Source organism: Phyllostomus discolor, chromosome 2 (assembly GCF_004126475.2).
Source record: "Phyllostomus discolor isolate MPI-MPIP mPhyDis1 chromosome 2, mPhyDis1.pri.v3, whole genome shotgun sequence".
NCBI classification, from domain to species: Eukaryota; Metazoa; Chordata; class Mammalia; order Chiroptera; family Phyllostomidae; genus Phyllostomus; species Phyllostomus discolor.
Genome location: NC_040904.2, coordinates 155314666 through 155326963, shown reverse-complemented (window position 1 = coordinate 155326963; position 12298 = coordinate 155314666). Strand labels below are relative to the sequence as shown.

Here is a 12298-nt window from a genome sequence, read left to right as displayed (position 1 = left end):
CTTGCCCTCCCCCTATCTATTTTCAACCTACATTCTATGCTACTTATTCTCTGTACCTTTTCCCCCTCTCTCCTCCTCCCACCCCCCTGCTGCTGCTAACCCTCCATGTGCCCTCCATTTCTGTGGTTCTGTTCCTGTTCTAATTGTTTACTTAGTTTCTTTTGGTTTTGCTTTAGGTGTGGTTGTTAATATTTGTGAGTTTGCTGTCCTTTTACTATACATGTCTTTTCTTTATCTTCTTTTCTTAGATAAGTCCCTTTAGCATTTCATAAAATAAGGGCTTGGTGATGATGAACTCCTTTAACTTGACCTTATCTGAGAAGCACTTTATCTGCCCTTCCATTCTAAATGAGAGCTTTGCTGGATAGAGCAATCTGGGATGTAGGTCCTTGTCTTTCATGACTTGGAATATTTCTTTCCAGCCCCTTCTTGCCTGTAAGGTCTCTTTGGAGAAATCAGCTGACAGTCTGATGGGAACTCCTTTGTAGGTTACTGTCCCCTTACCTCTTGCTGCTTCTAGGATTCTCTCCTTCGTTTTTACCTTGGCTAATGTAATTATGATGTGCCTTGGTGTGTTTCTTCTTGGGTCCAACTTCTTTGGGGCTCTCTGAGCTTCTTGGATTTCTTGGAAGACTGTTCCTTTTGCCAGATTGGGGAAGTTCTCCTTTATTATTTGTTCAAATATGTGCTCAATCTGTTGCGTTTCCCCTTCCGATTCTGGTACCCCTATAATTCGGATATTGGAACGTTTAAAGGTGTCTTGGATGCTCTTAATCCTTTCCTCAATTTTTTGAATTCTTATTTCATCATGCTTTCCTGCTTGGTTGATTCTATCTTCCTTCTGGTCCACTGTATTGTTTTGAGACTCATACTCCTTCCTTTCACTATTGGCTCTCCTCCGCGTGTCTTCCTGCATCTGTTTTACGGTAATCTGCATTCTTTCATCTAAATTTCGTCCAAAATCCACCAGTTCCGTGAGCTTTCTGATCACCAGTGTTTTGAACTGTGCATCTGATAGATTGGCTAATTCTTGGTCGCTCAAAAGGATGAGTCCTGGGGGACTGATCTGCTCTGTTGAAAACATATTTTTTTTCCCCATCTCTCCTTTTTTTTTCCGGTCTGGTTGCTCTTGTTACGGTGGGGGGCGGAGCCTTAGGTGCTCACGGGGGCTGGGCACCCCAGTCGCTAGATTGTGACGTTATATGTGGGGGCGGGGCGGGAGAAAACAATGGCGGGCGGTAGTTCCGTTCCCCTGGACTCAGACCCTTGTCTGGGCTTCTGGGCCGCGAGTTCTGCCCTGGTCCACAATCGCTACCCCTCTGGGTCTGCCAGCCGCAGCTTGCGTACTCAGGGATCACCGCTGCCTTCTTGCGTGCTGGATGGCTGTCGCGCCGATTTCATGCCAAACCTTTCCCCAACCTCCGCGCGCCACCAACTCGAGCCAGTCCCACGCCCGCCGGGCTCGTCTTCTCCTACCAGTCCGGATGAACGCGTCTACTTCAACTTCTTGGCTGCTCGACTTCCATTCAGATAAATCCTCTGCCGGATCTGGGTGTTATTCTGATAGTAAATTATTGTTGTAAATTATTGGTTTTCTAATCTTGGTTGTACGAGGAGGAACGGTGCGTCCACCTATTCCTCCATCTTGCTGGAAGTCAGTTTTCTACTTTTTATTTATTTGTTTTTACTCATGGATTTTAGAGAGAGAGGAAGGGAAAGAAAAAGAGAAACATCAATTTGTTGTTCTACTTATTTATGTATTCATTGGTTGATTCTAGTATGTGCCCTGACTGGAGATCTAACCTCCAGCCTTGGTGTATCAGAACGATGCTCTAATCCACTGAGCTACCCAGCCAGGGCCGAAGTTTTCTGTAACAGGTATGCATTACATTGATGATGAAATGAATGAGTACAGGTAAAGCACTGGAATGATACCTTGCCCCACCGTGAGCTCTCAAGCCTGAGCTTTTACTGGTGGTGTGAGATTTACTTTTATAATAAGAAAATTATTTTTTAAGCCTACTCCAATTGAAATGAATTGTTTGTGTAACCATTTGTTTAATATCTGTCCTCATTAACTCAGGTCCATTATCTGCCATACAGAGTCTTCCTGCAGCATATAACATGGTACCTGGCACACAGTTAAGTGTTCAACAAATAATTGTTCAGACTCTCAAAGATCAGATTTTAAAATGTTTTCTATTATTATGGTTTCCTAGCAGGAAGGTCACCAGTGAGAAAGCTGTTAAAAATTCTTAACTGGAAACAGCTAACATTTTGTGTTTCTGTGAGTGTTGAATGCGAATGAGGGAATTGCTTGAGCTAAATTAATAGTATGTTTTTAACCAGAAGTAGGTTTATTGGCATATTTTATGACAATTTGGCACTGAGATGTCTTTAAAAATTTTTCCGAAAGTTATAGTTTTCAAATTTAAGACACAATAAACTCCAAAAAGATTATGACAAAGCTACTTCAGACTGATCCTAAAGTTATAAATTTAAGCAAGAATAGCCACTTGTAATAGCCTGGAAAGTTTTTGGTTGGGACACTAGGAGTGTATTTGGATATACAAAGATCCATGATTCTATAAAAGAACTAATTTAAATCTGTAGTTGGTTACAAGTTGTAATATACAAAGCTGAGGGAGTAATGAAATTTAGCAAGAATTACCAGCTGCTGTTTTTGAAAATAGCCGATGAAACTCAGTAAAAGTAATGTGCTGACAGCAGTGTTTATTGTATAAAGTATAATAATCATGTTTTATTGTATCTCCCTGAGACAAAATATATCTTAAGTGTACCAGAGGACATTGAGAGTAATGTGCTTTTTAAAAAATGTGCCCTTATTTACATGAAACTAACATAAAAAGTTTGAAGAACCCTTTATCAGAGGCCTCAGTTGTACTGAGTTAAACTGGAAAAATTGCAGAATTGGAAAGTAACTTGTTTTGGAAATATTAGCAATTCAGAAATATGAACTCAGAAAACATGGACATTTGGAGAAATTTTTAACATCATGAGCCATAGACCTTGTGAACTTCAAAAGACCTTAAAATCCTGGTGACTTGGAATCTCAGAAATAGTGTTGAAAGAACATAGGATAGAAAAGAATAATTGGGGGGGTACAAGAGGGTAACAGGGGGATAAATAGTGATGGAAGGAGAGACTTGACTTGGGGTGGTGAACACACATAAGTTTAAAAAAACAGGAAATAAAAGAATAATCAGGAAGTTTAATGCAATCAGAAGCTCATAGCCTGTTATTTGGCAAAGCCTGCTAAACTACTGTAAATGAATGTTAAGCTGATTTTATCAGCCACTTGTACTATATTTATTACATAATTTGAATATTTATGACTCTGAAAATATGTTTAACAGTGACATTACAGTGTTTATGGAACTCAGATTTCAAAAATTGTACAGCCCTTTGATGGGAAAGAATTATGTTTAAATACTACAAAATTCAAGATGTTTCTACCATTTAGCCATAGTCCATATTGTAAGGGACAAGTATTTCTGACTAAAATTCTGTGATAAACAGAATGATGTGTGTTAAAACTGACTATGAAAACAAACATGATTCAGTTAATTTATTGTTTATGCAAAGATAACTAACTAGAGTATTTTGACTTTTCAGGATCAAGTACAATTTACTATGTTTTCTCACTAGAGTTTATATCATTTTGGTTGACTGCATCCCTGTCTGCTTAGAAATTATTAATGAGCCTTTTTTAAAAAAACAGTATGAACCTGGCTTTGAAATTGAGCAGTTCACCGTAAAGGAGCAATGACATTGAAAACAGAAATAACGGATGGGAATGCCTCTTTAATTTTGTCATCTGTACACATTTAGTGGTATGTGTTTTGGGAAAACTTGACACTCTGCCAAAGCTTTCTTCTTTGCAAGCATGAACCTACAAAAAGGTATTTTTCCCTTCAGTAGGATTCAAACACTTATTTTTCTTCTGGAAAATATAATCTAATAGGAAAATACAGTTCATATTAAAACCAAAAGGAAAAAAAGAGCCTGTAATTAAGATGTGTCTCAGTCACATTTTCCCCAGTCTTTCCTTGAAACAAAAACATGCATTCATTTAATGAAATCGTCAGTGGGTGAAAGACTGTTTTCAAAGGTTATGGTAATGTTACAAATATCTGGTTACTTCATTTTGATTCCCTCAAATATTAACAAATTCTCCTTTAATAAAATTTGGGTATATCTGGTTACTTTACATTTTGAGATTAATTTAGAATAATTTAGGGTAGTAATTTGTATATTGCTGTCCTTTGTGGACACTAGAGAGAATTAGGGGAGAGTTTTAGAATAGAATCGAGTGATGAGAACAAATTCTACATCCCACAACTCACTTAGCTTAGTCACCATCGTTCTTATCAGTGACCTTACTTTCATGGGGTTGTTGGGAGGATTACCCGAAATCCTCACAAATGTGTGGGAAGAATGTATGCCTGGAGTCATCAGTGGTTCTCATACAAGGCGACTACTCAGTTGATACTTGAGCCTTTTTAGGTTGTAGGTTGCAAACTTACTTTAAAGCCTTTGCCTTCCCATCATCCCCACTTGGAAGAATTAGCTAGTTGGTACCCTCTCCTTCAAAAAGTTGACAAAGAAACAAAATTTAGAATGCATGTCAGCTCTCTTTGTCTAATAACAATGTTAGAGAAGTTGTAATAAATCAGATGCTTGACCCTAATGCCTAAAATGACATTGGGGCTCACCTGATTGAGTCACTGTGCTGGTGGCCACCTTACTGGTATAGAGCGAGGGTCAGCACAAATTTTTGTGAGAAGAGCCAGGAAATAAACATTTTAGCCTTTGTAGGTCCTACATTCTTCACAACTACTCTGCTTGATCACTGCCACTAAGACCAGGCACAGATACTATGTAAATTAATAGGCACCACTGTATTCAGTGAAGCTGTATTTATAAAAAGTGGCTGGTCCTCTCTGTGTAGTTCTATTGGTTGGAGTGTCCCCAGTACACCAAGGTTGCAGGTTTGATCTCCGGTGTGGGCATATACAAGAGTCAACCAAGGAATGCATAAATAAGTGGGATAGCAAATGGATGTTTTTCTCTTTCTCATATCAATTTATCAACTTTTTAAGAAAAAAAAAAAAAACTGGCTGTAGGCTGGATTTGGCCCATGCAGGGCCAAATTTGCCCACCCCGACACAGATGTAGACTTGAGTGTTTTCTCTTTTATAGTCAGAGATAAATCCTTGCCTTCAAAGTTGTAGTCGTTTATTATTTAGTTTATCCAAATCTAAATCAGTATTTTAATTTTCTATTCTTTTTGTATTTTTATATATAAATATATATATATATTTTATCCTAAAAGAATACACTGTCAACTTTTGATTGTTGAAGCTATATGATAATTTGTCTTTTGGAACAGGGTGGAGTGATGGTGAATGCCTTGAATGCCTGAGAGATTAGACTTTGTACCTTTTTATTCATAATTTTGTACATGTTGCATTGTACGAGACAGCATCACATTCTGGCTTTGCAGTTAGGTAGCTTCACCTTGTGGTTCTGCCCCCTCCTAGCTGCAAGTCATTCGCTTATGGTATAGCTTCCTAGGACGCCGTTTTCTCATTGGTAAAATGGTGGTAATTCTTACCTTGTTGGGTTGCTACGAGGATTGAATGAGCATGAACTCAAAGTGTGGGGCTCAGGACCTGAAAAAGATAAACCCAGTCAATGGTAGGTCTCAGAATCTTGGGTGAGGTTCTTATCCTTTCATCTTATCCTGAGGGCTACATGATTTTTAAAAAACTTTGTTATTTTACATTATTTGTTCCTTTTGGAGCTATGCCTCCTATACTACTCATATTGAAAGACTACTTTTTTTCCTCTAATTTCTCATAAACTGATGCTTTTTTAAATATATAGTACTCTAGTCCCCACTTATCCACAGGGTATGTGTCCCAAGACCCCTCAAGTGGATGCCTGAAACCGTGGATAGCACTGAACAGTATATATACTATGTTTACTCCTATGTATGTAAGGCATATACATACCTATGATAAAATTTAATTTATAAGCTAAGCACAGTAATAGATTAATAATAACTGATAATAACTAGGACGATTATAGTATACTGTAATGAAAGTTATATGCATTTGGTCTCTGTTTCCCTGCTAATGGATCTGATAGCCAAGATGCTAGTAAGTGACGAACGGGCAGAGAGCCTGTTCACTGTGAACTTGAAAATGCACTGATGTGTGAACGGACGAGTGGGCAATGCTGTCCAGGCCTCTCACCAGCCTGACATCCTTTATCTGCATGCTCTTCACTTTGCTAAGGTCCCTCTCGAAAATATAACCAGCTTGGGGGACAGAGAGGAGGGGTTTGCTCCAGAACAACACATTGCTATCAGCACTTTTTCAATGCTGATAATCCAAAAGAACAAGCACTGTGTATTTTGGGAAGTTGACTTTTTCTCCTCCCTCATTTTTTGGTGCTGATTGTGTAATAAAATGGCATTGTAGCAGAGCAGCCAACAGCAGTGCTACCACCTTCCAAGCTGTCACACTGACTTTCTGGAAACTGTCAGGGCCACACCTTACCTTAGCTGAAATTCAATGGCATTGAGCTCTTGAGATTATAGATAGTAATTTCTTGGAGTAGACACAATGATGTGTGAACATAAACTGGGCTGGAATGTATCAAAGTGCTTGCGTGGGATATTACGGATCATTGACACATCACAGTAAACCATTTGTGGATGTTTCTGATGAGAATGTGGAATAATGTCACTTTAAGATGGGGATAGAAAAGGATATCAGAATTTCATTTGCATGGTAACAATCATTTGCGAGGAAAAAGAACTTAGCCAAACATAAGTTGATAGCCTATAGTAATAGATCAGATTTTTGGCAGCTATAGTTAGGGTGCTGTTTGGGGGACCAGTAAAGTTCATAGCACATTGACTGAATGCTGGCTTTGGGTCAGGATGTTTGGGTTTCCATTCAGTTGTATGACCTTGTTTAAATTCTGTAACCTCTCTGAGCCTCACTTCCCTTATTTGTAAACTGGGGGTAATCATAGTACAGAGGCATAGATTACTGTGAAGATTAAATACGTTAATTCATGTAAAGCACTTAGTTGTGCCAGTACTTCTTTAGCACTCAGTATTGCCTCTTAATGTATGTAGATTATTTGTTGGCATGGAAACACTTTTTAAAAATATATTTTATTGATTATGCTATTACAGTTGTCCCATTTCCCCCTTCACTCCTCTCCACCCTGTACACCCCCTCCCACCCACATTCCCCCCTTTAGTTCATGTCCATGTGTCATACTTATAAGTTCTTTAGCTTCTACATTTCCCATACTATTCTTACCCTCCCCTTGTCTATTTCCTACCTACCATCTATGCTACTTATTCTCTGTGTGTTTTCCCCCCCTCTCTCCCCCTACCCCTCCCCTGTTGCTAACCCTCCATGTGATCTCCATTTCTTTGGTTCTGTTCCTGTTCTAGTTGTTTGCTCAGTTTGTTTTTGTTTTTGTTTTACGTGTGGTTGTTAATAATTGTGAGTTTGCTGTTATTTTACTGTTCATATTTTTTATCTTCTTTTTCTTAGATAAGTCCCTTTAACATTTCATATAATAAGGGCTTGGCGATGATGAACTCCTTTAACTTGACCTTATCTGAGAAGCACTTTATCTGCCCTTCCATTCTAAATGAAAGCTTTGCTGGATAGAGCAATCTTGGATGTAGGTCCTTGCCTTTCATGACTTGGGGCATGGAAACACTTTTGAAAAGAAATAGCCTTCAGAGTATGTACGAATAGCAGTTGTCTTTGAAAACTACTTTTATGTGCAGAGTGCTAATTTCACATTTAACCATTTTATATATGTTAATTCATTCTGGAATCCTTTTTGAAATAAAAGTTAATTTTAACTTTTAAACAATTCACATTGAGGTGATTTACAGCTTATTAAAATAAATCACTAAAATCCTAGCAAAAATAATAAGTAAACCATACTACACAAAGTTTTAATTCAGTGGAATATAGTATTAGAAAATATTATGAAAACTAGTAGCATAGAAAGTAAATGAAAAATTGAATATAGAATTGTATGTACAGCATGAACATAAGTAAATTTTGCATTTTAAGATGAATAGATAAGTAAGAGCTATAGTATAGTGTTGAATTTAAGGATGGTTGTTTTTTCCCCTCCACTTCCCAAAGTTTATAATGTTGCTGTAAGGTTTTCAGAATTAAAAAATTTAAAAGATCAAGCATCTACTATTCACTGTAATTGCTCAAAATTAGAGGCAGTAAAAAAATCATATTGAATCTAAGTAAGTCTTTTATTATAGCTAGCAAATTTATTGAATTTATTTACAAAACGTTTGTTAAAATCAAGAAACTGCTGTGTAAATTAACTAATTTCCTGGTTGGCTAAGAATAAACAAGGTCTCTTGGTTTTATGTTGAGCCACCACGTGTTAATTAGACACAGCTCCACAGGACCCAGAACAGTTCTCTCAGAACTCTTAGTCCGTGGCAATTTGTAGACATTTCAGAAAGGAGCTTTTCAAGGTCAGTGGGAAGTCAGCAGTTGAAACTTCCTCTGTGAACTGTTCAGGGGATCCCCAGAGGTCATGGCTGGTTCCTGAATCGGGTGTAGAGATATACAGTTACAACCCAGGGAAAGTACAGATCTGGTTCCTCATGTGATCAGTTCTCCGTCACGAGCAGGGTGACAGCCTGCCAAGCCGACATCTGCCCAGCAGACCATGCTGGCCCACCTGCCACTACCCTTATTCCCACTTAGGGTCAGGCTAACAGGAACCTTCCTGATGTAACCCTGAATGTCTTCATTTTCGTGAAGTTTTCAAAGCAGAATGAAAGACTCAGCAGGGCGAATGGTGGTGTGATGGGACCCAAGTCAGTTTCTTAAATTCCAGGACCGTTTCCTGGTTACAGCTGGGGCTGCCCTTTGTCCCTCTCAGGCTATTCCCAAAGCTTCTCTTGAAACAGAACACATTGTCATAGTAACAAATGAAATTTACCTAGGTAAGTCGTCTAACCTGATGTTAGAAGGAAACCATTTAAAAAAAATTTTTTTTTGTTGAAGTGTTCCATATGGTAGACTCTGGCATATATGTCATTGAAAATGCTCTTATTCTTATGACCAAATGTCTTCCCAAATTGAAAGTTTTTAAAAGGCTTTAAAAATTTTATTTCTAGAGAGTGGGGAAGGGAGGGAGAAAGAGAGGGAAACATCGATTGGTTGCCTCTTGAATGTGCACCAACCTGGACTTAAACCCACAACCCAGGCGTGTGCCCTGACAAGAAATCGAACCTGCAGATACACCAGTCAGGGTGAAAGGTTTTTACTTAGAAATAAATTAATAAATAAATATCTTGACTAAAAGTTTATGACCATTCTGCATATACAAAATTGCTGAGCTTGTAAAAATGCCTCTTGTACCAGAATATGTCTTTGTGCTGAGAGCCCTACCCAGGGCTTTATCAGCATTCAGCAAGATACAACTCTATCTGGACATTTCCTATAGAGGAAAATACTTTTGAATACATACATTAAGAATTATAGAGAGCCTTAGTCACTATGATTATTTTATGCAATAGTTGCATATTATTGTTTGTTTTGACTCCCATATTATTTGAATAGATTTTCTAAACCAACTAAGGTTTATGGGGGCCCACCGGGGCTGTTCACTTTTCTCCTGCTGCTGTGCCATGTGGAACCGTCAGCAGGAAGAAACGCATTGTGCATTTCAGATGCACTTGGTAGCTGAGCTGCTCATGGAGAACATGGTGTGGAGGGAATAGTGTCTGGCTCGTCCAGTTCAGATTTGCTGCTTTCATTTTCTAAAATGTATTATATAATGAGAATAATTTAAACTATTTCCTTTCACTGAAAACTATCTAAAATTTACATCAAGTTGCATTTTGAACAAAAGGGGAAAACACTTATGTAAAGGAGGATTTTTTTTACTAAATATAAGGAATTCAAAAATACTTCAAAGGAGAAAGTAAGGTGAAAAATGATATCAGGCCCTTTCTGTGTGTCAGGATTTTAATTAGCGGGTTCAGTGTGGAGGCCCAGTGACCCCCAAAATGTGGCTCACTTCCATTTTTTGCAAGGGGGTATCCAGGGGAAAACCCAGCCCATATGTGGGGGGTAAGGACAAGAACACCTTGATAGGAAGCCAGCCTGTGGTGGAGGTGGCAGGTAGGGGTTATCCATGCTTTTTTAAAGAGCAAAAGGAAATCCTCTTGCCACAAATGTGCCATTTGGGTCCATTGGAAATGTCACAGTTGACAATGGATGGGGGAGAAAAAGGCTTGGCAGCCACGGAGGGACTCTGAGAGAAAGGTATGAGACCCTCCTGTCTCAAAGGAGCAGCAGTCAGTGGCCAGGGATGGGAGCAGGTGTGCCACCTGGATCATCAGGTGCACAAGGATCCACCTCTAGGAGTGCGAATTTCATAGATGCCGAGTTGTCTCAGCTCTGCAGCCTCCTGTCTTAAGATGAGGAGGTTTTGTTTAGCCTTCCATGCCCTCACCCAGTGATCGTGAGCTTTAGTTCAAAGAACAGAGTCTGCTTTGAAAAGAAGAAATGCCCTTTTTCAGTCTTTCTTCAAGGCCTTTCAGTGGCTTTTAATGTTTCCAGCTCTTTATTCTCATGGTCCATCTTGTCAGCTGCTTTAGAACATTCCCCTTCTTGCTGCAAGTCATGGTCTGATAATAGCACGAGAAGTTCTATTTCTTCTTGGCAAAGTTCAGTCATTTTGTTTTCCTTTCTTGAAGATTTTTTTTTCTGTTGAGAAAACAACTGTATTTTGTTTGAGGGAGTGGGCAGATATCTAGTCCCAGACCTGGAATTGCTTGTTGGTAGCAGCAGCCTTGGTGACCTCGAGCAGTTGAAATGCATGGTGTTGCTCCAGGGCTGGCACTTAGCCACCATGACAATGTCACCAATCTGGACAGCTCTGAAGCAGGGGACAGGTACACTCTAATGTTCTTGTGGCACCTCTCAAAGTGGTTATACTTTTGAATGTAGTGGAGGTATCCTTGGTAAATGACAAGGATCCTCCACATCTTCATCTTGTTCACCACACCAGACAAGATGCACCATCAGGTGGAGACATTACCGGTAAAAGGGCATTTTTTGTCAATGCAGGTGCCCTCAGTGGCCCCTTTGGGTGTCTTGAAACCCAGACTGATGTTCTTGTAGTATCACAGTAGCTTCTGTTTGCCAGTTTCTCCAGGCAGGACCCTCTTCTTATTTTGAAAGATGGTGGGCTGTTTTGGGGAGACATACTTGGACTGTAATTCAGATTCAACTCTAAACCCAAGGTTATTTCAGCATTTATGCTCTAAAACACTTCCCACTGCCTGCAGGATTCACTTCTTAAAACCTAGAGACTCAGAATCACCCCTCAGACACCTTTTCAACAAGGATTACTGCTGAACACCTTTCAGCAAGGATTACACAAAGACATCCACCCAGGATACACTTCTTATCTAACATGTATGACTTCCAAGTGTGGAGACCCCCGGATTCAGAAGACACTAATCTAGATAATGCAGACACACGCCCTCTGCCAGAATTAATCCCCGGGAAATCAAGGGCCTCCTGAATTAACCCCCAAACTGGGGTGCAGGGTCTTGCTGTCCAGGACACACCCCTGCAGCCTATGAAGGGCCCCGCCACCATGGCCCGGGCCTGAATCTTGATGATTTCAAAGTGCATTTTCAGTGGAGGCTTGCCCAGTCTGAAAGCTTTTAAGATGATCTGTCAGGTCTGCTTTGTGTCTTCTCTTTTAGAAATGTCGGTGTAGAATTGATTTTTCTCTCTATTCTGGCTGTTGAAATGCACGCTTAATTTTGTAACATCACTGTGTTTCCTCCTGGCCCCACTGGCCTGATCCTTGGCATGCTCTCCATCTCCCAGTTCTAACTTATCACCTGTCCTCTTCTCTGCAGGCAGCTGCCAGGCCTTTAACCTCTCACACACGTTCCCCCAGTCTTGATCTGACTTTCCAGAGAGACTCTAGGACTTGGTTATGGAGATATTGAGGCATTTTTCTGTTGCTTTTAATAGGGTTGAGTTTATTGTAGCTTTTTTCACTTGTGTCTTTATGGATTTAGTTTCTGTTTACAGAGTCTGGCTTTTTCTTGTGGTATCACAAACATCAGCTCATCTTGTTCAGAACATGGAGATTTTTCTTTTTCAGATTGGTTTGCTTCAAAGCACAAGATAGACCAAACCACAGGGCTAACGTGTCCAGGGTACCA

The 12298-nt window shown here is 39.6% G+C and overlaps 1 protein-coding gene and 1 pseudogene across 2 annotated transcripts in view; one reads left to right on the top strand and one right to left on the bottom strand.

Annotated features, from left to right (window-relative positions):
- SRGAP1 (SLIT-ROBO Rho GTPase activating protein 1) overlaps positions 1-12298 on the top strand; it is a 265130-nt gene that overhangs the window by 26483 nt on the left and 226349 nt on the right. The window lies entirely within an intron of this gene.
- On the bottom strand, positions 10802-11350 carry LOC114512863 (annotated as a pseudogene).